Consider the following 24,755-nt stretch of genomic DNA (forward strand, 5'->3'; position numbering starts at 1 on the left):
TCAGGAGGTGTCTCATAACCCTCTCCCTAACGTTAGGGCCTTCCTCTCCCTTTATTATCCTGTTGTACGCATATGTTGTGTCATCCGCTGGACATACCCGTGTCTTTTCGTGACACATAGCTCTTTTATGCGCTGCGCCACCCTTCTGCTACGTAAATATCCATCTCGGCACCGTCAAAAAACTAATAAACCTGCTTTTCATGTTGTTTTCAGAGGCTTTTTCTACACTTTGAAGATTCGCCAACTATTCCAAGAGTTTAACATTTTTTCCATATTTTTGAGAGATGGGGGAACAATTTAGGAGAGTTCGCATGTAGGCAGTAAAGGAAAATTGCTCCTGCCCCAATCACATCTAAAAATTACCAATTCTAAAGCCCATAAATAAAAACCCGAGATCAGAACCAATATCTCGTTATGAAGCTGAGAAAGTTTGCAGCTGCACCATGTTTGGGACCCACACAGAAGCAGTAACAGTTGCTGCTCACATTTGATCCGCAGACATTATTGCATGTCACAGTTTCATCATAGTTTTTGATGCAATTTAACCTAAAACTTAGAAACAGCTCCCACCGACCCTGTTTTTTTGGGGGTAGCTAAATAGGTTTTCAAGCTTCTACTAGGATCCAAGGGGTAATGTTTCTCCTCGCGCAAAGTGACATGTCAAGTCTGACATACCGATTTGAGGAGACTTTTATGCCTTGCAATGCTCCTCTGGGAAATATGCAAATTGTCTCTTCAGAAAGGAAGAGAACTAGAACTCTACTGCCACCTATTGGAAGTAGCAATTCTACAAGTCAATATCAATCATCTGAAGAGCCTTGCCAGATGACTTAGGATAAAAGCCAAAAGCAATCTCTTAATTTGCAGACGCTGTGTTTCGGGGTATTTTCTTTGTTTCATTTTATCAGCTGGAGTCAGCACCCTCCGCTCTCAACTCTTTATGTTTAGGGTTGAATATGCTGTCAGTGCACATATTTGTCTGCAAGAGTAGAAGTGCAGAATGTTCTATGCTCGAACACGTGGGTCTTTTTTTTTATCATGTGCAATAACAGGTGAGTGTTGAAGAACGTAGATGTTTTTTATACGCCAGGTTACAGGTGCAGATTTTTTATTTCTATATTTCCTTATTGCAGCAAAGGACAATTCCATTATTGATCTTTGATGTTTGCTACCTTATTTGTTACCTACACGAATGTTCACAATTACAACGCACTTCCTGAATGTTTTTGCTATTATCTATGTAATTATTTATATACATAGGAAAATATTATATATATGTATATATATATATATATATATATATATATATATATATATATACATACATATATGTAATGCTCAGGGGCATAATCTAGGAAGGGGAGCGCCTATCTCAGCTTGATGTGCTAGATTGATCTTTGATAGGTATGATTCCCATCAATTGTATGACTCTTTGAGATTGATTCATTTTCTAGCCCTATAATGATAAATGCCTATGGGTGAAATAACAGCAAAAGAGTGTGGAGGATAAGTAGGTCATCTTTTGGGGCATCTTTTACATACAGTGGGGAAAATAAGTATTCTCCTGTATGTCCTGTAGCCCATCCCAGCTTTGTGCAGGTCTAAAATTTTGTCCCCGCTGTCCTTAGACAGCTCTTTAGTTTAGGCCATGGTGGAGAGGTTAGAGTGTGATGGAGTGTGTGGATAGACTTCTTTTATACAGATAACGATCTAAAACAGGTGCAATTGCTAGACGTAATAAGTGCAGAGTAGGAGAACTTCTTAAAGAAAAACTAACAGGTCTGTGAGAAGCAGAATTCTTGCTGGTTGGTCGGTGATCAAATACTTATTTCATGCAATAAAATGCAAATATAATTATGTGAAAATCATACAATGTGATTTTCTGTTTTTTTTTGTTTTTAGATTCTGTCTCTCACAGTTGAAGTGTACCTATGATAAAAATCACAGACCTCTCCATTCTTTGTAGGGGGGGGAAACTTGTAAAATCGGCAGTGTATTAAATACTTATTTTCCTCACTGTAAGCAAGCGCTTAAAAAAATTAAAAAATACAACCTCGTTGTTGCCATGCTTCACTGGTTAAAAACTGTATAAGCAGGGAATGAAGAGTTAATCAGTAATACCTTGGCTCTAGTCCTCAGAAACTTTGTTGCATACAGCATCAGCCCAGGAATCAAGGAGAATATCACTATCTCTGGCAGGTGAGATTCTTACCAGCTTGCATCATTCTCCCCTGCTAGCGCTGCGATCTGTGCTAGCAAGGGACAATGTTGAGAACTGTATTCAGCTGATAGCAGAGAAAGCAGGTAGCGGCTGATAAATACTTTCACATGACATCAGCCCACTTCTTACTAATGGAAAGGCGTCTATAAGACACCTATCCATTACTAATCCTATAGTTGTATTGTAGATAAACACACAGCCAGAATACATTCTTTTATTAAAAATAAAGCAAAACACACATTTACTTTTTTATTTAAAAATAACAAACACAGTTATATTCACCTAACGGCTATTCTATTGAAGCACTTGTCTCCTGTAATAAAACAAAAATGAAAAACAACAAAATCCCTCACCTCTCTGTTGTTCTGTCCTATACCGTAATCCATGTCTGGGGATAAACTGCTTATCACGTGGACGGTGCCAAGATGTGACCAAAAAGAATGAGAACCTCTGAGGAATGAGCTACTGTGAGCGCTGCATCAGTGACCAGCGGTGACTTAATCGAGGTTACCACAGGTCACTGAGGCTGCGTTCCCAGCTGGGAACTGCAGTGACCTCAGCACTGTGAGAAAAAGTCAGTGAGTTCACCGCAGTTCAGCTCAGTGAGTTCAGAGCAGATCACCGCAATTCATTCTGCAGTGAACTCACTGACCTGAACTGCGGTGAACTCACTTTTTCTCATGGTGCTGAGGTCACCACAGTTCAGCTCAGCTGGAAACACAGCCTCAGTGACCTGCAGTAACCTCAGTGAAGTGAACATTGCCCACTGATGCTGCTCTTGAAGAAGCTCATTTATCAGTGGTTCTCAGCCTGGACAGATGCATCTTGACGGACAGGTGAGGGTTTTGGTTGTTCTTAATTTTTGTTATATCACAGGAGATGAGGGATTTAACCCCTTCATGACCCAGCCTATTTTGGCCTTAATGAGATTCTGAGATTGTTTTTTCGTGACATATTGGGCTTCATGTTAGTGGTAAATTTAGGTCGATAATTTCTGAGTTTATTTGTGAAAAAAACAGAAATTTGGCAAATATTTTGAAAATTTCGCAATTTTCACATTTTGAATTTTTATTCTGTTAAACCAGAGAGTTATGTGACACAAAATAGTTAATAAATAACATTTCCCACATGTCTACTTTACATCAGCACAATTTTGGAAACAATTTTTTTTTTTGCTAGGAAGTTATAAGGGCTAAAATTTGACCAGTGATTTCTCATTTTTACAACAAAATTTACAAAACCATTTTTTTTAGGGACCACATCACATTTGAAGTCAGTTTGAGGGTTCTATATGGCTGAAAATACCCAAAAGTGACACCATTCTAAAAACTGCACCCCTCAAGGTGCTCAAAACCACATTCAAGAAGTTTATTAAACCTTCAGGTGTTTCACAGCAGCAGAAGCAACATGGAAGTAAAAAATGAACATTTAACTTTTTAGTCACAAAAATGATTTTTAGCGAAAATTTTTTTATTTTCCCAAGGGTAAAAGGAGAAACTGGACCACGAATGTTGTTGTCCAATTTGTCCTGAGTACGCTGATACCTCATATGTGGGGGTAAACCACTGTTTGGGCGCACGGCAGGGCTCGGAAGGGAAGGAGCGCCATTTGACTTTTTCAATGAAAAATTGGCTCCAATCTTTAGCGGACACCATGTAGCGTTTGGAGAGCCCCCGTGTGCCTAAACATTGGAGCTCCCCCACAAGTGACCCCATTTTGGAAACTAGACCCCCCAAGGAACTTATCTAGAAGCATAGTGAGCACTTTAAACCCCCAGGTGCTTCACAAATTGATCCATAAAAATGAAACAGTACTTTTTTTTCACAAAAAAATTATTTTAGCCTCAGTTTTTTCATTTTCACATGGGCAACAGGATAAAATGGATCCTAAAATTTGTTGGACAATTTCTCCTGAGTACACCGATACCTCACATGTGGGGGTAAACCACTGTTTGGGCACATGGTAAGGCTCGGAAGGGAAGGAGCGCCATTTGACTTTTTGAATGAAAAATTATCTCCATCGCTAGCAGACACCATGTCACGTTTGGAGAGCCCCTGTGTGCCTAAACATTGGAGCTCCCCCACAAGTGACCCCATTTTGGAAACTAGACCCCCCAAGGAACTTATCTAGAAGCATAGTGAGCACTTTAAACCCCCAGGTGCTTCACAAATTGATCCATAAAAATGAAAAAGTACTTTTTTTTCACACAAAATTTTTTTAGCCTCAATTTTTTCATTTTCACATTGGCAACAGGATAAAATGGATCCTAAGATTTGTTGGGCAATTTCTCCTGAGTACGCCGATACCTCATATGTGGGGGTAAACCACTGTTTGGGTGCACGGCAAGGCTCGGAAGGGGAGGCGCACCATTTGACTTTTTGAATGGAAAATTAGCTCCAATCGTTAGCGGACACCATGTCGCGTTTGGAGAGCCCCTGTGTGCCTAAACATTGGAGCTCCCCTACAAGTGACCCCATTTTGGAAACTAGACCCCCCAAAGAACTTATCTAGATGCATAGTGAGCACTTATAACCCCCAGGTGCTTCACAGAAGTTTATAACGCAGAGCCGTCAAAATAAAAAATAATTTTTCTTTCCTCAAAAATGATTTTTAGCCCAGAATTTTTTATTTTCCCAAGGGTAATAGGAGAAATTGGACCCCAAATGTTGTTGTCCAGTTTGTCCTGAGTACGATGATACCCCATATGTGGGGGTAAACAACTGTTTGGGCGCACCGCAGGGCTCGGAAGGGAAGGCACGCCATTTGGCTTTTTGAATGGAAAATTAGCTCCAATCATTAGCGGACACCATGTCGCGTTTGGAGAGCCCCTGTGTGCCTAAACATTGGAGCTCCCCTACAAGTGACCCCATTTTGGAAACTAGACCCCCCAAGGAACTTATCTAGATGCATAGTGAGCACTTATAACCCCAAGGTGCTTCACAGAAGTTTATAACGCAGAGCCGTCAAAATAAAAAATAATTTTTCTTTCCTCAAAAATGAATTTTAGCCCAGAATTTTTTATTTTCCCAAGGGTAATAGGAGAAATTGGACCCCAAATGTTGTTGTCCAGTTTGTTCTGAGTACGATGATACCCCATATGTGGGGGTAAACCACTGTTTGGGTGCACCGCAGGGCTCGGAAGGGAAGGCATGCCATTTGGCTTTTTGAATGGAAAATTAGCTCCAATCATTAGCGGACACCATGTCGCGTTTGGAGAGCCCCTGTGTGCCTAAACATTGGAGCTCCCGCACAAGTGACTCCATTTTGGAAACTAGACCCCCCCAAGGAACTTATCTAGAAGCATAGTGAGCACTTTGAACCCCCAAGTGCTTCACAGAAGTTTATAACGCAGAGCCATGAAAATAAAAAATAATTTTTCTTTTCTCAAAAATGATTTTTAGCCCACAATTTTTTATTTTCCCAAGGGTAACAGGAGAAATTGGACCCCAAATGTTGTTGTCCAGTTTCTCCTGAGTACGCTGATACCCCATATGTGGGGGTAAACCACTGTTTTGGCACACGTCGGGGTTTGGAAGGGAAGTAGTGACGTTCTGAAATGCAGACTTTGATGGAATGCTCTGCGGGCATCAGGTTGCGTTTGCAGAGCCCCTGATGTGCCTAAACAGTAGGAACTCCCCACAAGTGACTCCATTTTGGAAACTAGACCCCCAAGGGAACTTATCTAGATGTGTGGTGAGCACTTTTAACCCCCAAGTGCTTCACAGAAGTTTATAACGCAGAGCCGTGAAAATAATAAATGTGTTTCCTTTCCTCAAAAATATTTTTTTAGCCCAGAATTTTTTATTTTTGCAAGGGTAACAGGAGAAATTTGACCCCAAAAGTTTTTGTCCAGTTTCTCCTGAGTACGCTGATACCCCATATGTGGGGGTAAACCACTGTTTGGGCACATGCCGGGGCTCGGAAGGGAAGTAGTGACGTTTTGGAATGCAGACTTTGATGGAATGGTCTGCGGGCATCATGTTATGTTTGCAGAGCCCTTGATATGCCTAAACAGTAGAAACCCCCCACAAGTGACCCCATTTTGGAAACTAGACCCCCCAAGGAACTTATCTAGATGTGTGGTGAGCACGTTCAACCCCCAAGAGCTTCACAGAAGTTTACAACGCAGGGCCGTGAAAATAAAAAATCATTTTTCTTTCCTCAAAAAAGATGTTTTAGCAAGCAATTTTTTATTTTCACAAGGGTAACAGGAGAAATTGGGCCCCAATATTTGTTGCCCAGTTTGTTGTGAGTGTGCTGGTACCCCATATGTGGGGGTAAACCACTGTTTGGGCACACGTCAGGGCTCGGAAGGGAAGTAGTGACATTTGAAATGCAGACTTTGATGGAATGGTCTGCGGGCATCACGTTGCATTTGCAGAGCCCCTGATGTGCCTAAATAGTAGAAACACCCCACAAGTGACCCCATTTTGGAAACTAGACCCCCCAAGGAACTTATCTAGATGTGTGGTGAGCACGTTCAACCCCCAAGTGCTTCACAGAAGTTTACAACGCAGAGCCGTGAAAATTAAAAATCATTTTTCTGTCCTCAAAAAAGATGTTTTAGCAAGCAATTTTTTATTTTCACAAGGGTAGCAGGAGAAATTGGACCCCAATGTTTGTTGCCCAGTTTGTTGTGAGTACGCTGGTACCCCATATGTGGGGGTAAACCACTGTTTGGGCGCACGTCAGGGCTTGGAAGGGAAGTAGTGACATTTGAAATGCAGACTTTGATGGAATGGTCTGCGGGCGTCACGTTGCATTTGCAGAGCCCCTGATGTGCCTAAACAGTAGAAACCCCCAAGTGACCCCATTTTGGAAACTAGACCCCCGAAGGATCTTACCTAGATGTGTGGTGAGCACTTTCAACCCCCAAGTGCTTCACAGAAGTTAATAACGCAGAGCTGTGAAAATAAAAAATAATTGTTCTTTCCTCAAAAATTATGTTTTAGCAAGTAATTTTTTATTTTTGCAAGGGTAACAGGAGAAATTGTACCCCAACAGTTGTTGCCCAGTTTGTCCTGAGTATGCTGGTACCCCAAATGTGGGGGTACACCACTGTTTGGGCGCACGTCGGGGCTTGGAAGGGAGGGAGCACCATTTTACTTTTTGAACGCAAGATTGGCTGGAATCAATGGTGGCACCATGTTGCGTTTGGAGACCCCTGATGTGCCTAAACAGTGGAAACCCCTCAATTCTAACTTCAACACTAACCTCAACACACCCCTAATCCTAATCCCAACTGTAGCCATAACCCTAATCACAACCCTAACCCCAACACACCCCTAACCACAACCCTAACCCCAACACACCCGTAACCCTAATTCCAACCCTAACCCTAATCCTAACCCTAATCCCAACCCTAACCCTAATCCCAACCCTAACCACAACTGTAACCCCAACACACCCCTAACCCTATCCGTAACCCTAACCACAAGCCTAATCTTAACCCTATTTCCAACCCTAGCCCTAATTCCAACCCTAACTCTAATTCCAACCCTAACCCTAAGGCTATGTGCCCACGTTGCGGATTCGTGTGAGATTTTTCCGCACAATTTTTGAAAAATCTGCAGGTAAAAGGCACTGCGTTTTACCTGCGGATTTACAGCAGATTTCCAGTGTTTTTTTGTGCGGATTTCATCTGCGGATTCCTATTGAGGAACAGGTGTAAAACGCTGCGGAATCCTCACAAAGAATTGACATGCTGCGGAAAATACAACGCAGCGTTTCTGCATGGAATTTTCTGCACCATGGGCACAGCGGATTTGGTTTTCCATAGGTGTACATGGTACTGTAAACCTGATGGAAAACTGCTACGAATTCGCAGCGGCCAATCCGCTGCGGATCCGCGGCCAATCCGCTGCGGATCCGCGGCCAATCCGCTGCGGATCCGTGGCCAAATCCGCACTGTGTGCACATGCCATAACCCTAACCCTAACCCTACCCCTAGTTCTAACCCTAGTTCTAACCCTAACCCTAGTGGAAAAAGAAAAAAAATATATTTTCTTTATTTTATTATTGTCCCTACCTATGGGGGTGATAAAGGGGGGGGGTTTATTTATTATTTTTTTATTTTGATCGCTGTGATAGAACCTACCACAGCGGTCAAAATGTACTTTGTAATGAATCTGCCGGCCGGCAGATTCGGCGGGCGCACTGCGCATGCGCCCGCCATTTTGGAAGATGGCGGCGCCCAGGGAGAAGACGGACCGACTTCGGGAGGCTCGGTAAGTATGAGGGGGTGGTGGGGGGGTGGATCGGAGCACAGGGGGGGGATCGGAGGACGGGGGGAGCGGACAGGAGCACGGGGGAGCGGACAGGGGGACGGAGGGGGGTACCGGACAGAACGGAGGACTGGGGGGGAGATCGGGGGTGGTGGGGGGGGGCAGAACATGATTTCCAGCCATGGCAGATGCTATTGCAGCATCGGCCATGGCTGGATTGCAATATTTCACCATTTTCATAGGTGAAATATTGCAAATTGCTCTGATTGGCTGTTGCACTTTCAACAGCCAATCAGAGCGATCGTAGCCACGTGGGGGCAAAGCCACCCCCCCTGGGCTGAAGTACAACTCCCCCTCTCCCTGCAGATCGGGTGAAATAGGAGTTAATCCTTTCACCGGATCTGCAGGGACGCGATCATTCCATGACGCCACATAGGCGTCATGGGTCGGATTGGCACCGACTTTCATGACGCCTACGTGGCGTCAAAGGCGGGAAGGGGTTAATGAAATTAGGCGTTAGGTGAGAATAACTATGTTCGTTATTTTTAAATAAAAAAGGAAAACTGTGTTTTGTTTTATTTCAAATAAAGGACTTTATTCTCATTGTGTCTTTATTTGCAATAGAACTATAGGATAAGTAATGGATAGGCATCTCATAGAAGGTAATGTCATAGCTTACCGCCTCCTATAGTGGCCACTGTGCTCTGAAAGCTTGCAAACATATTATTTTCTGGTTAGCCAATAAAGGTATCACTCCTAGAATACTTCTGTCATCATTGGGCAGAAAAGTATTCACATCGATTTTTCTGGCTAACACGGTACCACAATACAATTTGTTATTGTACAGCTAGGTCATTATTAGTAATTTGAACTGAATACGCTGAGGGAATGGGAGCCAGTGAAGAGATTTGCAGAGGGGAGAAGTGGTGGAGTAGCGAGGAGAGAGATTAATTAGTCGGGCAGCAGAGTTAAGGACGGACTGGAGAGGTGAGAGAGTGTTAGCAGGGAAGCCACAGAAAAGGATGTTGAAGTAGTCGAGGTGGGAGATAAAGAGGGCATGCATAAGCATTTTAGTAGATTGAGGGTTGAGGAAAGGACGGATTCTGGAGATATTTTTGAGCTGGAGGCGACAGGAGGTGGAAAGAGCTTGGATGTGTGGTTTGAAGGACAGGGCAGAGTCAAGGGTTACTCCGAGGCAGCGGACTTTAGGTACGGGGGAAAGCGTAATGTCATTAATGATGATAGATAGATCAGGTAAGGAAGATCTGTGAGATGGAGGAAAGATGAGGAGTTCAGATTTGTCCATATTGAGTTTGAGGAAGTGAGAGGAGAAGAAGAAGGATATGGCTGATAGACACTCTGGGATTTTGGACAGCAGAGAGGTGACGTCTGGGCCAGAGAGGTAGATCTGAGTGTCATCAGCATACAGGTGGTACTGGAATCCATAGGACTTTATGAATTGTTCCAGGCCAAGTGTATAGATTGAGAAGAGTAAAGGTCCTAGAACAGAGCCTTGGGGGACTCCAACAGAGAGAGGGTGGGATGAGGAGGTAGTGTGGGAATGGGAGACGCTGAATGTGTGGTTAGAAAGGTATGAGGAGATCCAGGATAGGGCAAGGTCTTTGATGCCAAAGGAGGAGAGGATCTGTAGTAGGAGGCTTTGGCCGTAAGTAGGTCGTTAGTAATTTTGGTCAGAGTAGTCTCAGTGGAATGATTGGGACGGAAACCAGATTGTAGATTGTTAAAGACCAAGTTAGAGGAGAGGTGGGAGGAAAGTTCAGCGTGGACGTGCTGCTCCAGGAGTTTGGAAGCTAATGGGAGCAGCGATATTAGGCGATAGCTAGACATAGCTGTTGGCTTTTTAAGGATAGGCGTGATTGTGGCATGTTTGAAAGCAGAAGCGAAGGTGCCAGAAGTTAGTGACAGGTTGAAGAGATGGGTTAGGGATGGGATAAGTGTGGTGGTGAGGTTGGGGAGGAGGTGGCATGGGATGGGGTCCAGTGCACAAGTGGTGAGGTGTGATTTGGAGAGGAGACAATAAAGCTCCCTTTCAGTGATGTTGGACAGAGAGGTTATGGGGATGGGCATTGGTCTGGTATACAAAGGGGTTGTGGTGGTTGAACAATAAAGACTTGCCTTGTTTGGTCGATCTTATTTTTGAAGTGTGATGTCACAGTTCACCTTCTCCCCTTTCTGTACAGCGACTTATTCCTTGTCAAGTGCAGGGATTAAAAGTCAGTACGTTTTATGCAAAACTTCCATAAACTGGGGTTTATCACAGTAAATGCATAACTTTGGTTATAAAAGGAAGTCAAGTTATTGCTTTGTTTATTAGAGTACAGGTTTCTATTTCTTTAGAATTCCTGAAACCCACCCCACCCCCACTCCTCTATAACCCACAATAAGATGTGTCTTCACTGGCAGAACAATGATCTCCCTTATTGGAATTCTGAGTCTCTTCTCCTCAAAATGGGAAACATATATTTCAGGAAGGAGGACATTTAGTTGTGTGAAAAAGTGTTTGTCCCCTTCCCGATTTCCTATTCTTTTGCATGTTTGTCGCATTTAAATTTTTCCGATCACCAAACAAATGTAAATATTAGACAAAGATAACACAAGTAATCACAAAATGCAGTTTTTACATGAAGGTCTTTATTATTAAGGGAAAAAGAAATCCAAACCTACAGGGCCCTGTGTGAAAAAGTGATTGCCCCCTTAGGCGATGCATTTACGATATCGCTGTGTCTGACACGCTACTGCGATCCGGATCCCCGCTGAGAATCGTACGTCGTAGCAGATCGTTTGAAACTTTCTTTCGTCGTCTAGTGTCCCGCTGTGGCAGCATGATTGCATTGTGTGACACAGGTTGTATACGATTGGAGCGCCCCCACACCGCCGCAGGGCCGAGGGGTACCCGGAGCCGGGCCTCTAGGTCTCAGTCCTGGGGTTGTCACGGTGGCTAGGCCCGGTCCGTGGCCCTGTCTGTCAGTGGGGGACGTCCGGTGCAATAAGTGATGTTGTAGCGGTGCAGTTGTGGGGTGCAGGTCGCGGTAAATAACGAGGACACCAGGTTGCAGTCTCTTTACCTCTTTACTGAAGCTCTCTGGGTCCTCAGTCCGGAATACGGCTCACCAGGCTGCGCAAGTCCGGCCGGTCCAATGGCACTTCCAGAGCTCTCCTTGCAGGTGGAAATCGGTGCCTTCCTTCTAGCGCTATGTGTTGCAGTCCTTCCCTGCTGTGCTTACGGAAAGTACCCCACAACTGTTGTGTCTGTTTCTCGTGTTCCCTCACAACAACTTAATTCGCAATGATCTTTCTCGTCCCTCCAGATACTATGGTAGGAACGCACCCGTATGACGGGGAGGCTCGGAGATCTTCCGGGACTCTATCTGCGCCCCTCTCCTGTTGGTACCCCCCTTTGCCTTCCTGGGTGATGCGTGAGACAGTCCGCCTCAAGCTAACTGCCCTGCCGTAGGTCTGAGGTATGGCTTGAAACTCTTTACCTCCTCGGCGTTCCGGCCACCGGTAGTGCGCCTCAGTAAGGTGCTGCCTCTTTCAGCACAACCCTCACTGGTATCTCCTTTCGCTTGATTTCGTTTCTCACTCAGCACAATCTATCTCGCTTCTTAGTCCTTCCTTGGGCACCGCCGCTATGCTGAGCAGGCACGGTCCCTTTACGTTCTTTCCATGCCAAGCCTCTGCCAGGATCCCACCCCTGGCAGAGACCCTACAGTCTCTCCCTTCACAACACCCTCTGCCACCAGGTGTTGCTCCGTTCAATCCCGTCAGCATTCTCTCTAACTTCCTGCCTGACCCCCAGTTTACCCACTATGGTGGGGAGTGGCCTAATGAATAGCACCCTTAGCTCCCCCCGGAGGCCCAGCTGTGAAATGTCTTGGTGACTGTGATACCTGCTCAGAGAACTCCTTCCGTGCCATCGAACGCAGCATGGCCCCCCTTAGTGGCTGAACCATGCTACTGCAACGACCAGGACTCTGGGGCGCTGCACTCCCCCCTGGTTAAACACAGTACTCCGGGACTGGGAAGAAAAACAACAATACAGGTTAGCAAAAAGACATACAATTTTGTTGAGTGCAAATAACAATAAGTATACTTAAGTAGGCTTCCCTTTATGGGAGGTGAGGACACTTGTAACGTTACAAACATAATTAACCTTATAATTTACAGAGTATAAATAACTTCTGTTACCCAACCGGGTATTCTATTTAGTGCAATTTTTGAAATAATAACTTAACATTGCCTTTAAGAAACTCACACTCTTAGTCTATCAAAGGCCTTCCTATAATCACATTATAAGGCATTTCAACTTTACATTCTCCTTCTTGTGAACCTGCAGGACCGCCTGTCCCTACGGCACCAGACCTACTGCCTCTCCTTTCTTCTACAGGACCGCCCTGTTCAGCCAGGGCCTACTGCCTTTCGCTACTATACACAGTATAGACATAACATTCCTTTCGGTTGAAGAACTCTGAGCCAGCTCTACTCGGCCCCTTTAAGGACTCACTCTCTAACCCCTACGGGTTCACTCTCTGTCCTTAGCAACAAAGTAACTTTTCAATGGGGACGCAGGGTTTACCTTCTATCCTCACCCTCATTATTACTTCTCTTACTTTCAACTATGCAGACCTCCACTTCTACCCCTACGGGCTCTCTGCATCCTTCCTGTCTTCAAAACATTATTCAAATTTCACATTTTAACAAATTCAACACATATAACTCGGCATGTAAAACAGTTACATTTTCTTTTCAAGGCATCATTACCACATTACTATTCTGTAACAGTATCGCTTTCAAGTACAATTCTTCACATCCCCTTTAAGAGGGGACCAGGTCTCTCTGAGGTAGCTCGTCTTCTCAGCCTACCAGTCTCATGCAAAGTTCCGGTCCGGTATCTTCACAAAGTGTCTTTAACTAGGACCAGTAGGAACGGTTTCTTCGCAAAGTGTCTTTTGACTAAAACCAGTAGGGAGCACCTTTAAGAAAGTGCAAACTATTTACAAGGGAAAGTTTGAATCATGCGCAGTTCATGATTTCTGCAGTTCTCTTTTTTTTAAAACTGTATAAACTTCGGGAAAACAACAGTGACCCCAGGTCAACAAAGGGGTCACCTTTAACCCTAGACGGGTTTAGCAGCAAACAGGAACAGTTAAAGGAATGAACAGTTAACTATTTACATTTTCATGGTATCGAGGTTTATTCTCCTTCCGGTGGCTTTGGTTCCTGGACCCCGGTCACTGTGACACGGATTCCAGCGGCAAGCTCCACAGGGGCCACCAGGTCACTCGGTGTCTGGATTTGAAGACTAACCCGGCGGGCAAGCTCGGGAGCCACTACAAAGCGCACCGTGGAGATAGTAACGAGATCCGGCAATTCTGGATCACCCGTAATTGGGGCCACAGGTGAGACTCTCTCAGGCTCACATCGCCGCACCTTCCGGGCACGCCATCCTTGCGCATTCTGGTGGCGGGTGTACGTCACTTGATCTCCCTCCCGTAGCGGCTCGCCCTCCCGATCACAGCAGGGGGTGTCCACGTCGTAGCCAGCAACGAAGATGCCAGTAGGTAAACCTGATTCCCAAATGGAGCCCCACCCTTTCTTGGGGTAGAAGGCCGATACAATTCCTCGTCTTACTGCGTCCTTTCCACCATATATAAACTTCTTACTTTGCATCTCCTGTTTTTCAACTTCTTCGCGCTGCTTCCAGTGTTGGAGTATGCATTGTTTGTACTGTTCCCAGGTAAACACCGCAATAGTGAGACCATCCACTGGAACCCCGTCCTGCTCGACCCAGGGGGTATCCCATCGAAACATCACTCCTCCCGGGTCCATCTCTATGGGTTCCCCCCACTTGGTGGGTAATGGTGGTAACAGTTTCCCCATCGCGCCAGGGGTGAGGATCGCCCGGTCAATTGTGAAGGAAGGGTTACTGTTGCGGGGGAAATCGGTCGCGGGAGCGGGATCGAGTGCGGGGGCAGGGGCGCCTTTCGTACCTGCGCCTAGTGTGGTCCCACCGTGGTCGATCTGGTCCGCCGACAAGGGCGCTGGAGTCGGCTGCAGCCCGGACCGTGGCTCCTCCAATGGGATTCTCGGATTCGGTTCCGCTTGCTGTGGTTCCTCCTCCTCCAACTCCGAGGTCGGGATTGGTGGAGGTAATTCCGCTGTCAGCTTCACAGGCTCCCGGTCTGTCGCTGGTGAAGGATGGTAGGCCGGGATCGCTTCTTCCTTGCTCAGGCACTTGCTGCTCGTCATCGCCGCCTGATAGTCGCCGGCAGTGCATGCACCTAACTCCGCCATTTCTCCGAGGTCGGGCTTCCCGCCGTTGCATCTCAGGGGGTTGTCTTCTGTTTTGGGGCAGGTCATCTCTTTGCAGCCAGAAGTGCAGGGGGCGGTAGCCATTTCTCGCGCCACACTGGGAGTCTCCGCCCATAACACACCCTCCTTCTCCTGGGGTGTAGCAATGGCGGCGCCTTTTGGCGGGAACTTCTGGCGGCCAATGGCGCAGCACAATCTTGCAATAAAGTACAGTAAATCACAGTCTCTAGGCACACATGACCTGATTCTTCAGGCTTAAGTAGATCCTGTTCGTGACGCCAAGTTGGAGCGCCCCCACACCGCCGCAGGGCCGAGGGGTACCCGGAGCCGGGCCTCTAGGTCTCAGTCCTGGGGTTGTCACGGTGGCTAGGCCCGGTCCGTGGCCCTGTCTGTCAGTGGGGGACGTCCGGTGCAATAAGTGATGTTGTAGCGGTGCAGTTGTGGGGTGCAGGTCGCGGTAAATAACGAGGACACCAGGTTGCAGTCTCTTTACCTCTTTACTGAAGCTCTCTGGGTCCTCAGTCCGGAATACGGCTCACCAGGCTGCGCAAGTCCGGCCGGTCCAATGGCACTTCCAGAGCTCTCCTTGCAGGTGGAAATCGGTGCCTTCCTTCTAGCGCTATGTGTTGCAGTCCTTCCCTGCTGTGCTTACGGAAAGTACCCCACAACTGTTGTGTCTGTTTCTCGTGTTCCCTCACAACAACTTAATTCGCAATGATCTTTCTCGTCCCTCCAGATACTATGGTAGGAACGCACCCGTATGACGGGGAGGCTCGGAGATCTTCCGGGACTCTATCTGCGCCCCTCTCCTGTTGGTACCCCCCTTTGCCTTCCTGGGTGATGCGTGAGACAGTCCGCCTCAAGCTAACTGCCCTGCCGTAGGTCTGAGGTATGGCTTGAAACTCTTTACCTCCTCGGCGTTCCGGCCACCGGTAGTGCGCCTCAGTAAGGTGCTGCCTCTTTCAGCACAACCCTCACTGGTATCTCCTTTCGCTTGATTTCGTTTCTCACTCAGCACAATCTATCTCGCTTCTTAGTCCTTCCTTGGGCACCGCCGCTATGCTGAGCAGGCACGGTCCCTTTACGTTCTTTCCATGCCAAGCCTCTGCCAGGATCCCACCCCTGGCAGAGACCCTACAGTCTCTCCCTTCACAACACCCTCTGCCACCAGGTGTTGCTCCGTTCAATCGCGTCAGCATTCTCTCTAACTTCCTGCCTGACCCCCAGTTTACCCACTATGGTGGGGAGTGGCCTAATGAATAGCACCCTTAGCTCCCCCCGGAGGCCCAGCTGTGAAATGTCTTGGTGACTGTGATACCTGCTCAGAGAACTCCTTCCGTGCCATCGAACGCAGCATGGCCCCCCTTAGTGGCTGAACCATGCTACTGCAACGACCAGGACTCTGGGGCGCTGCACGATGTGCGCACAATAACCAACGGCTTCTACATCGCAAATACGTCATGAAATTATCGCTCCAGCGCCGTGTATTGCAACGTGTGACCGCAGTATACGACGCTGCAACGTCACGAATCGTGCCCTCGTAGCGATGAAAATGGCACTGTGTGACGGTACCCTTAGACTAATAACTGTTTGAACCACCTTTAACAGCAACAACTACAATCAAGGGTTTGCCATAACTGGCAATGAGTTTTTTACAATGCTCTGGAGGAATTTGGGCCACTCGTCTTTACAGAATTCTTGTAATTCAGCCACAATGGAAAGTTTATGGGTATGAACTGCATTTTTAAGGTCATGCCACAGTATCTCAATTGGACTGGTCAGGAATTTGACTAAGCCACTACAAAGTCTAAATTTTGTTTTTCTTAAGCCATTCACAGGTGGACTTGCTGGAGTGTTTTGGGTCATTGTCCTGCTGCATAACTCAGCTGCGCTTCAGCTTGTGGTCATGAATAGATCGCCGGATATTCTCCTTCAGAATTTTTTGATAAACAGCAGAATTCATGGTTCCATTTACCACAGCAAGTCTTCCAGGTCCCATCAAAACAGCCCCAGACTATCACACTACCACCACCATTTTTTACTGTTGGTATGATATCCTTTTCTGAAATACTGTGTTACTTCTATGCCACATGTAATGGGACATACACATTCTAAAAAGTTTAACTTTTGTTTTGTCAGTCCACAGAGTATTCTTTCAAAAGTCTTGGTTATCATCAAGAGATTTTCTGGCAAAACTGAGATTATTCTTACAGCAATTCGGATTAAAATTTAACTTTTAATATCAATGTCCATAAAAGTATCACAAAATAATCTTCACCACAAAGTGCAAGGTGCATAAGACATACAACACTAAAACATTAATAGACAAACAACGGAGTGCATATAATCAATGGGGTACTATATACACTAGCCCCTTATATGCAGGAGCCTGACCGTCATATCCGACTGCATGCTGCAGGTGGGGTATTTTTTGTGTAAACCACTCGTATATAGGAAACCGACCATCAAATCTGCTCATAAACACCAAATGAATGGCCCGGTTTCGTGGGCACTTATAAACAGTATGTGTTACCCCCTAGTAGCTCTGCTCCATGTATTTCAGCAATCTCAGCATCACTTATTCAGCGTCTAGGATAGAACCTGCTTCAGCCTTTTTACGGTCCATTCCAGGTTAGCATATAGGACCCTTCCTTATGTACGGAAAACACATAATAAGGGTCATTGATAGTGTTGAGCATTCCGATGCTGCAAGTATCGGGTATCGGCCGATACTTGCTGTATCGGAATTCCGATACCGGGATTCCGATACTCTTGTGGTATCGGGTATCGGGTATCGGAACAACATTAATGTTAAAATGTGTAAAATAGAGAATTAAAATAAAAAATATCGCTATACTCACCTGTCCGACGCAGCCGGGACCTCAGCGCAGGAACCGGCAGCGTTGTTTGTTTAAAATTCCCGCTTTTACATGGTTACGCGAAGTCCCGGCTTGTGATTGGTCAGGGCGGCCATGTTGCCGGGCCGCGGACCAATCACAGCAAGCCGTGACGAAAATACGTCACGGCTTGCTGTGATTGGTCCGCGTCCCGGCAACATGGCCGCCATTAACCAATCACAAGCCGTGACGTCACGGGAGGCTGGAAACGCGCTCATTTTAAAAAGGGCGCGTGTCCAGCCTCCCGTGACGTCACGGCTTGTGATTGGTTGCGTCGCGGTCAACCAATCACAAGCCGGGAGGCTGGACACGCGCCCATTTCAAAATGAGCGTGTCCAGCCTCCCGGCTTGTGATTGGTTGATCGCGGCGCAACCAATCACAAGCCGTGACGTCACGGGAGGCTGGACACGCGCCCATTTCAAAATGAGCGCGTCCAGCCTCCCGGCTTGTGATTGGTTGATCGCGGCGCAACCAATCACAAGCCGTGACGTCATGGGAGGCTGGACACGCGCCCATTTTAAAATGAGCGCGTGTCCAGCCTCCCGTGACGTCCCGGCTTGTGATTGGTCAGGGCGGCCATATTGCCGGGACGCGGACCAATCACAGCAAGCCGTGACGTAATTTCGTCACGGCTTGCTGTGATTGGTCCGCGTCCCGGCAACATGGCCGACCTGACCAATCACAAGCCGGGAATTCACGTAACCAAGTAATAGCGCGATTTTTAAACAAACAACGCTGCCGGTTCCCTCGCTGAAGTCCCGGCTGCGTCGGACAGGTGAGTATAGCGATATTTTTTATTTTAATTCTTTCTTTTACACATTTATATGGTTCCCAGGGCCTGAAGGAGAGTTTCCTCTCCTTCAGACCCTGGGAACCATCAGGGATACCGTCCGATACATGAGTCCCATTGACTTGTATTGGTATCGGGTATCGGTATCGGATTGGATTCCGATACTGTGACGGTATCGGCCGATACTTTCCGATACCGATACTTTCAAGTATCGGACGGTATCGCTCAACACTAGTCATTGAGTGTTCATAACATAGTCCTCCCAAATGGTGCAGTCTAATAATAAAATTCAATTTCTCTATTGCTTAATAGCTGCTAATACCAATCATAGGAGTTTACAGACTAATATTGTTTGAACATATGTGGCAAATTAGAGGGATCTCACCCATCTGGAAGTTGCTTCTAAATAATACCCTCCATTCCAAGATGCAGTGGTGGACCCTGTCCCCCTCTGTGCCCGACGCGTTTCGTTCTCCTCTTCAGGGGATAGCACTGGGGCCAATATATCTATGCCATCAGTGGGACGCTCTCATCACACGTGTGTTGTGCAGCGCTATATGGCCTTATATACGTGCCTTGCATTCAAACATCTACTTACTTCTGGCTTGGGCATTGCGTAGTGTCCAGCTTCCCGGGCCGGACACGCCCACCGGATATGTGCTCAGTGGAACGCAGGAGTACAAACACAGGTACGTGCCTGCGTCCCCGACACCATCATGCCACGCGCGCGCCTCACCCGCGCATGCGCGTATTACATTATATGCTTGCCGCTCATCATTCACTGGCGGCGGGGCTACGTAAGATACTCCGCCCCCTACCAAGGGCAGTTAGGATGACACTTCCATTGCCGACACTCAGAATGAAGCCAATGGAAAATGCGTATCAAACTTCCACTTAATTACGTACAGGTTATATCTCGCAGATATCATTACACAACAACATCAGGGCTTTTTTAGTAGAGAGTAACCCCTACAGGAAACGATAACAGAAAAAAACAGAAGAAACTGTCATGTCAGACGCTGTTCGGACCAGGTCGTTCGACAGACAGCGGTAATTCCGCTTTTCACCACTATTTGCTCATTGGCGTCGGCTGGATTTTGTCTAGCTGTTCTGGGGTTAATTTACCTGTTCCTCGGATTGGAAGCTGGGCCATGCCCATTGCCTTTAAATAGTTCTCCTGATCATTGGGCATCGCTGATTATAGCTTCTGTCTTGTGCGTTGTTATCTCGGTTCGGAGTGGAGAGCTGGTTGTTGGAGATTCGTTGCTGGTGGTGTATTTTCCTTAGTCTTATTTACTCCTTCCTATATTTGTATTTATTTTGCCCTGCACATTTATAGTGTATTCCTGTGTGACTGCGGCGTGGTGTATATTTTCCTTTATCCTTGTCTGTGCTAACTGTGGGTATTGGTGTATTACCTCTTCACTGGGTGGTGGGCGGTTGGTTTCAGCCTAGGGTTGAAACAGGAGACAGGGTGAGGTTCGAGGCCATCAGTGTAAACTCCAGGTAGAGGGTCAGTCAGTATTTCCCTAGTCTGAGTGAAATTGCAGGGGCCCGGGTTATTAGCTCTCGCTCACCTAGTCTCCCCGTGACATTATAATCGGCCCAACAACAAAAAAAAGAAAAAAAAGGGGTTTCCTTTTTTTTTCTCTTGTCATGGATCCCATGACTTCCATAACCCGCCAGTTGGAGGTGCTGTCCCTACAGGTCACTGAGTTGAGGGGGGCAGTTCAGCAACAGGGACTAGCAGTATCTAATGTGCAAGATGGAGCGACAGGAAGAGTTGCTGAGCCTAAATTCCCTTTGCCTGAAAAATTTGCTGGGGAACGCAGTAAATTTGTTTCTTTTTGTGAAGCTTGCAAACTATATTTCCGTATGCGCTCGATCTCCTCGGGTAATGAGGCTCAGCGTGTGGGCCTGGTGTTGTCATTGTTAAGCGGGGATCCCCAAGCATGGGCGTTTTCTTTGCCATCTGATTTTGCTGCATTTGACTCTGTGGAGAGTTTTTTTTCTTCTCTTGGGAAAATCTACGATGAACCTGACAGAATGGCTCTAGCAGAATCTAAGATATGTACTATTCACCAGGGGGAGCGAGTTGCAGAGGATTACTGTTCTGAAGTTCGACGCTGGGCGATCGATACACAATGGAATGATCCAGCATTGCGGAGTCAGTTTATTCATGGGGTTTCTGGAAGGGTTAAAAAAGCCCTTCTGATGTAGGAGACTCCTGCTTCTCTATATTCCGCTATGAGTCTGGTTGTCCGCATTGATCGCCGTTTGCGTCAGGGGGAGCATGAGACACCGCCTATGGAAGAGGGTTTAGGTTCACGTGTGGTTGCTGCAGGTGAGCCCACAGAGCCTATGCAAATCGCAGGGGTGTCACATGTGAAGCGTCGAGCCCCTGAGCTCAGGAAGCAGGGAGCCTGTTTTTACTGTGGTAAAACTGGTCATTTTATTAACATCTGTCCTCTGCTGTCTAAGAAAAATGCAACGGCGGAAAACTTCTAAGCTCAGATGGTGTGGAGGAGACCAATCAGAGCTTATGTATATCCTCCATGGTGGTTTCTCAATCCATGCTCCCTGCTAAGGTTATAATAGCTGGCAGTGAGATGCCAATTACTGTTTTTGTGGATAGTGGTTCAGCCACAAATCTCATTGATGAGGAGTTTGCGCGCACAGCAGGTTTTAGGATTGAAAAACTGTCTCATCCTATCCGTGTGGTCACCATCAATGCTGCTCCTCTCTCTCAGGGGGAGATTACTGAATTTGTGGCTGAGGTGAAACTCCACATTGGGGTTCTACATTCCGAGCGGGTTACATGTAAGGTGCTCAGGAATCTTCCTGCTCAGGTGGTTTTCCTTGGATGTCCATGGACAACCCGGTAATTGATTGGAAAACTCAGGACATAATTCAGTGGAGTGAGTTCTGCCAGGAGAATTGCCTGGCCACATGTGTGGCTGCGGTGACTTCAAGCGTTCCGGAGTCACTTCTGGATTTTGTGGATGTGTTCTCTGAAAAGGGTTGTTAAGAGTTGCCGCCACATCGTCCCTATGACTGTTCTATCAGGTTTAAACCAGGGGCCAAGTTGCCTAAAGCAAGGATGTTTAACATCTCCGGTCCGGAGAGACAAGCATTAAAAGATTATATTGCTGAAAGTTTGAGCAAAGGGCACATCAGGCCGTCATCTTCGCCGGTGGCAGCAGGGTTCTTCTTCGTGAAGAAGAAAGATGGCGGATTACGCCCGTGTTTGGATTTCAGGGAGTTGAACCAGATTATGGTTCGTGATCCATACCCGATGCCACTGATACCAGATTTGTTCAACCAGGTGGCGGGTGCTAAGTGGTTTACCAAGCTTGACCTCAGGGGGGCGTACAACCTCATAAGAGTGCATCAAGGTGATGAGTGGAAGATGGCTTTTAATACCCCTGAGGGTCATTTTGAAAATTTGGTGATGCCTTTTGGGTTGACTAACGCACCTGCAGTGTTCCAACATTTCATCAATGATGTGTTCTCGCATGTTTTGGGGAAATTCGTTATCGTGTACCTAGATGACATCCTCATATATTCTTGCGACCGTGATGCTCATTTAAATCATGTCAGGCAGGTGTTACAGCTTCTCAGAGAGAATAAGCTGTATGCTAAACTTGAGAAATGTGTATTTTCTGTTCAGGAGTTGCCGTTCTTGGGTTATATTGTGTCTGCTTCTGGTTTTAAAATGGACGCTGCTAAGGTGCAAGCGGTGCTGCATTGGGAACGTCCTGATAACCTGAAAGCACTTCAGCGGTTCCTTGGGTTTTCTAACTACTATAGGAAATTTATCAAGGATTTTTCCATCATTGCTAAACCGCTAACTGACATGACTAAAAAGGGTACCAATTTCTCTGTTTGGCCTGAGGCTGCTGTGCGCGCATTTGAATTTCTTAAGAACAGTTTTGTTTCAGCCCCCATTCTTGTGCAGCCAGACGTATCAAAACCCTTTGTTGTGGAAGTCGACGCGTCTGAGTTTGGTGTTGGGGCGGTACTATCTCAAGGCTCATCTTTGAGTGATTTGCGTCCGTGCGCCTATTTCTCCAAGAAACTGTTGTCCGCCGAATGTAACTATGATATCGGCAACAGGGAGTTGTTGGCAATCAAGTTGGCCTTTGAGGAATGGCGACACTTCTTGGAGGGGTTGGTACATCAGGTTACTGTTATTACTGATCATAAGAATCTGCAGTATTTGGAGTCAGCCAAGCGTCTGTCCCCCAGGCAGGCTCGCTGGGCATTGTTTTTCACGCGGTTCAATTTTGTGGTCACTTACAGACCAGGGTCTAAAAACACTAAGGCGGATGCTCTGTCCAGGTGTTTTCCGGGGAGTGAACCTCGGGAAGATCCAGTACCCATCCTCCAAAAGGGTGTTGTGGTTTCGGCTCTCACTACCGAGGTTGAGGCTGAGATTGCCGAGGCTCAGGAGGAGGTACCATCTGAGCTTCTCATCAACAAATCTTTTGTACCACTTCATCTCCGCTTGAAGGTTTTGGCGGAGCATCATGATGCTGTCCTGGCTGGTCACCCAGGGGTTAGAGGTACCTTGGAGTTGGTGTCACGTTGGTTTTGGTGGCCCAAGATCCGACAGGACGTGGTCTCATACATGTCAGCTTGTACCACATGCGCTAAGGCTAAGACGCCCCGCTCCCGTCCTGTTGGCACACTACTTCCTCTTGAAGTACCTAGTAAGCCATGGATGGAAATCTCCATGGATTTCATCACTGATTTGCCCTCATCAGCTGGGAACACGGTCATCTTGGTGATTGTTGATCGGTTTTCTAAAATGTCGCACTTTGTGTCTTTGCCTTCGTTGCCTAACGCTAAGACTCTGTCTCAGGTATTTGAGCAGGAGGTGGTCAGACTTCATGGGGTTCCGTCTGACATCGTGTCTGATAGGGGGTCTCAGTTTGTGGCAAAATTTTGGAAAGCATTTTGCTCATGGCTGGGGATCAAGTTGTCTCATTCTTCGGCGTTCCATCCTCAGTCAAATGGTCAGACTGAGCGTATGAACCAAAATTTGGAACAGTACTTATGCTGCTTTGTCTCTGATAACCAGGAGGAGTGGTCTACCTTTCTTCCATTGGCTGAGTTTGCCATCAATAATCACCGCCAGGAGTCATCTGGGGAGTCTCTGTTTTTTTGTGTTTATGGGCTACATCCTCAATTTTGTACCTTGAGTCAGAGGGGCTCTTCCGACGTTCCAGAGGAAAATCAGTTAGAAGCATAATTGTCATCAGTCTGGAGGAGAGCCTGTTGAGTGTGGGTGCTAGGTACAAACGTGTGGCTGACAGTAGGCGTGTGCCAGGTCCGGACCTGAGTGTGGATGACTGGGTGTGGTTATCCACAAAAAACATAAGACTCAAAATACAGTCCCTTAAATTGGGTCCACGGTTTATTGGTCCATTTAAGGTCACCGCCGTCATTAACCCAGTAGCGCACCGATTGGAGCTCCCTACAGTGTATAAGATACACAACGTGTTCCACAGGTCTCTTCTAAAGAAGGTGGTGGGTTCTGCGGACGCGGCGCCTATGCCACCTCCAGTCTTGGTGGATGGTAATTTGGAGTTTGAAGTCTCCAAGGTGGTTGACTCTCGTGTAGTGCGTCGCACTTTACAGTACTTGGTACACTGGCGTGGTTATGGGCCTGAGGAGAGGTCCTGGGTACCAGCCTCGGATATTCATGCTGATCGGCTGGTCAGGTTTTTTCATTGTCGCCATCCAGACAAGCCGGGTCCTATAAGCCGTGAGGGCCCTGGGGTCCCTCGTAGAAGGCGGGGTACTGTCATGTCGGACGCTGTTCGGACCAGGTCGTTCGACAGACAGCGGTAATTCCGCTATTGACCACTATTTGCTCATTGGCGTTGGCTGGATTTTGTCTAGCTGTTCCGGGGTTAATTTACCTGTTCCTCTGATTGGAAGCTGGGCCATGCCCATTGCCTTTAAATAGTTCTCCTGATCATTGGGCGTCGCCGATTATAGCTTCTGTCTTGTGCGTTGTTATCTCGGTCCGGAGTGGAGAGCTGGTTGTTGGAGATTCGTTGCTGGTGGTGTATTTTCCTTAGTCTTATTTACTCCTTCCTATATTTGTATTTATTTTGCCCTGCACATTTATAGTATATTCCTGTGTGACTGCGGTGTGGTGTATATTTTCCGTTATCCTTGTCTGTGCTAACTGTGGGTATTGGTGTATTAACTCTTCACTGGGTGGTGGACGGTTGGTTTCAGCCTAGTGTTGAAACAGGAGATAGGGCGAGGGTCGAGG

General features: G+C 46.8%; 1 long non-coding RNA gene across 1 annotated transcript in view; it reads left to right on the forward strand.

Moving 5' to 3' along the window:
• Nucleotides 1-891: 891 nt before the first annotated feature.
• The window catches only part of LOC143770468 (uncharacterized), a 50,861-nt gene continuing 26,997 nt past the window's right edge, over nt 892-24,755 (forward strand). The window contains exon 1 of the long non-coding RNA XR_013214637.1: nt 892-1,052. This is a non-coding gene — a long non-coding RNA (uncharacterized LOC143770468). The remainder of the gene's footprint in view (nt 1,053-24,755) is intronic.

Source organism: Ranitomeya variabilis, chromosome 4 (assembly GCF_051348905.1).
Source record: "Ranitomeya variabilis isolate aRanVar5 chromosome 4, aRanVar5.hap1, whole genome shotgun sequence".
Taxonomy (NCBI): domain Eukaryota; kingdom Metazoa; phylum Chordata; class Amphibia; order Anura; family Dendrobatidae; genus Ranitomeya; species Ranitomeya variabilis.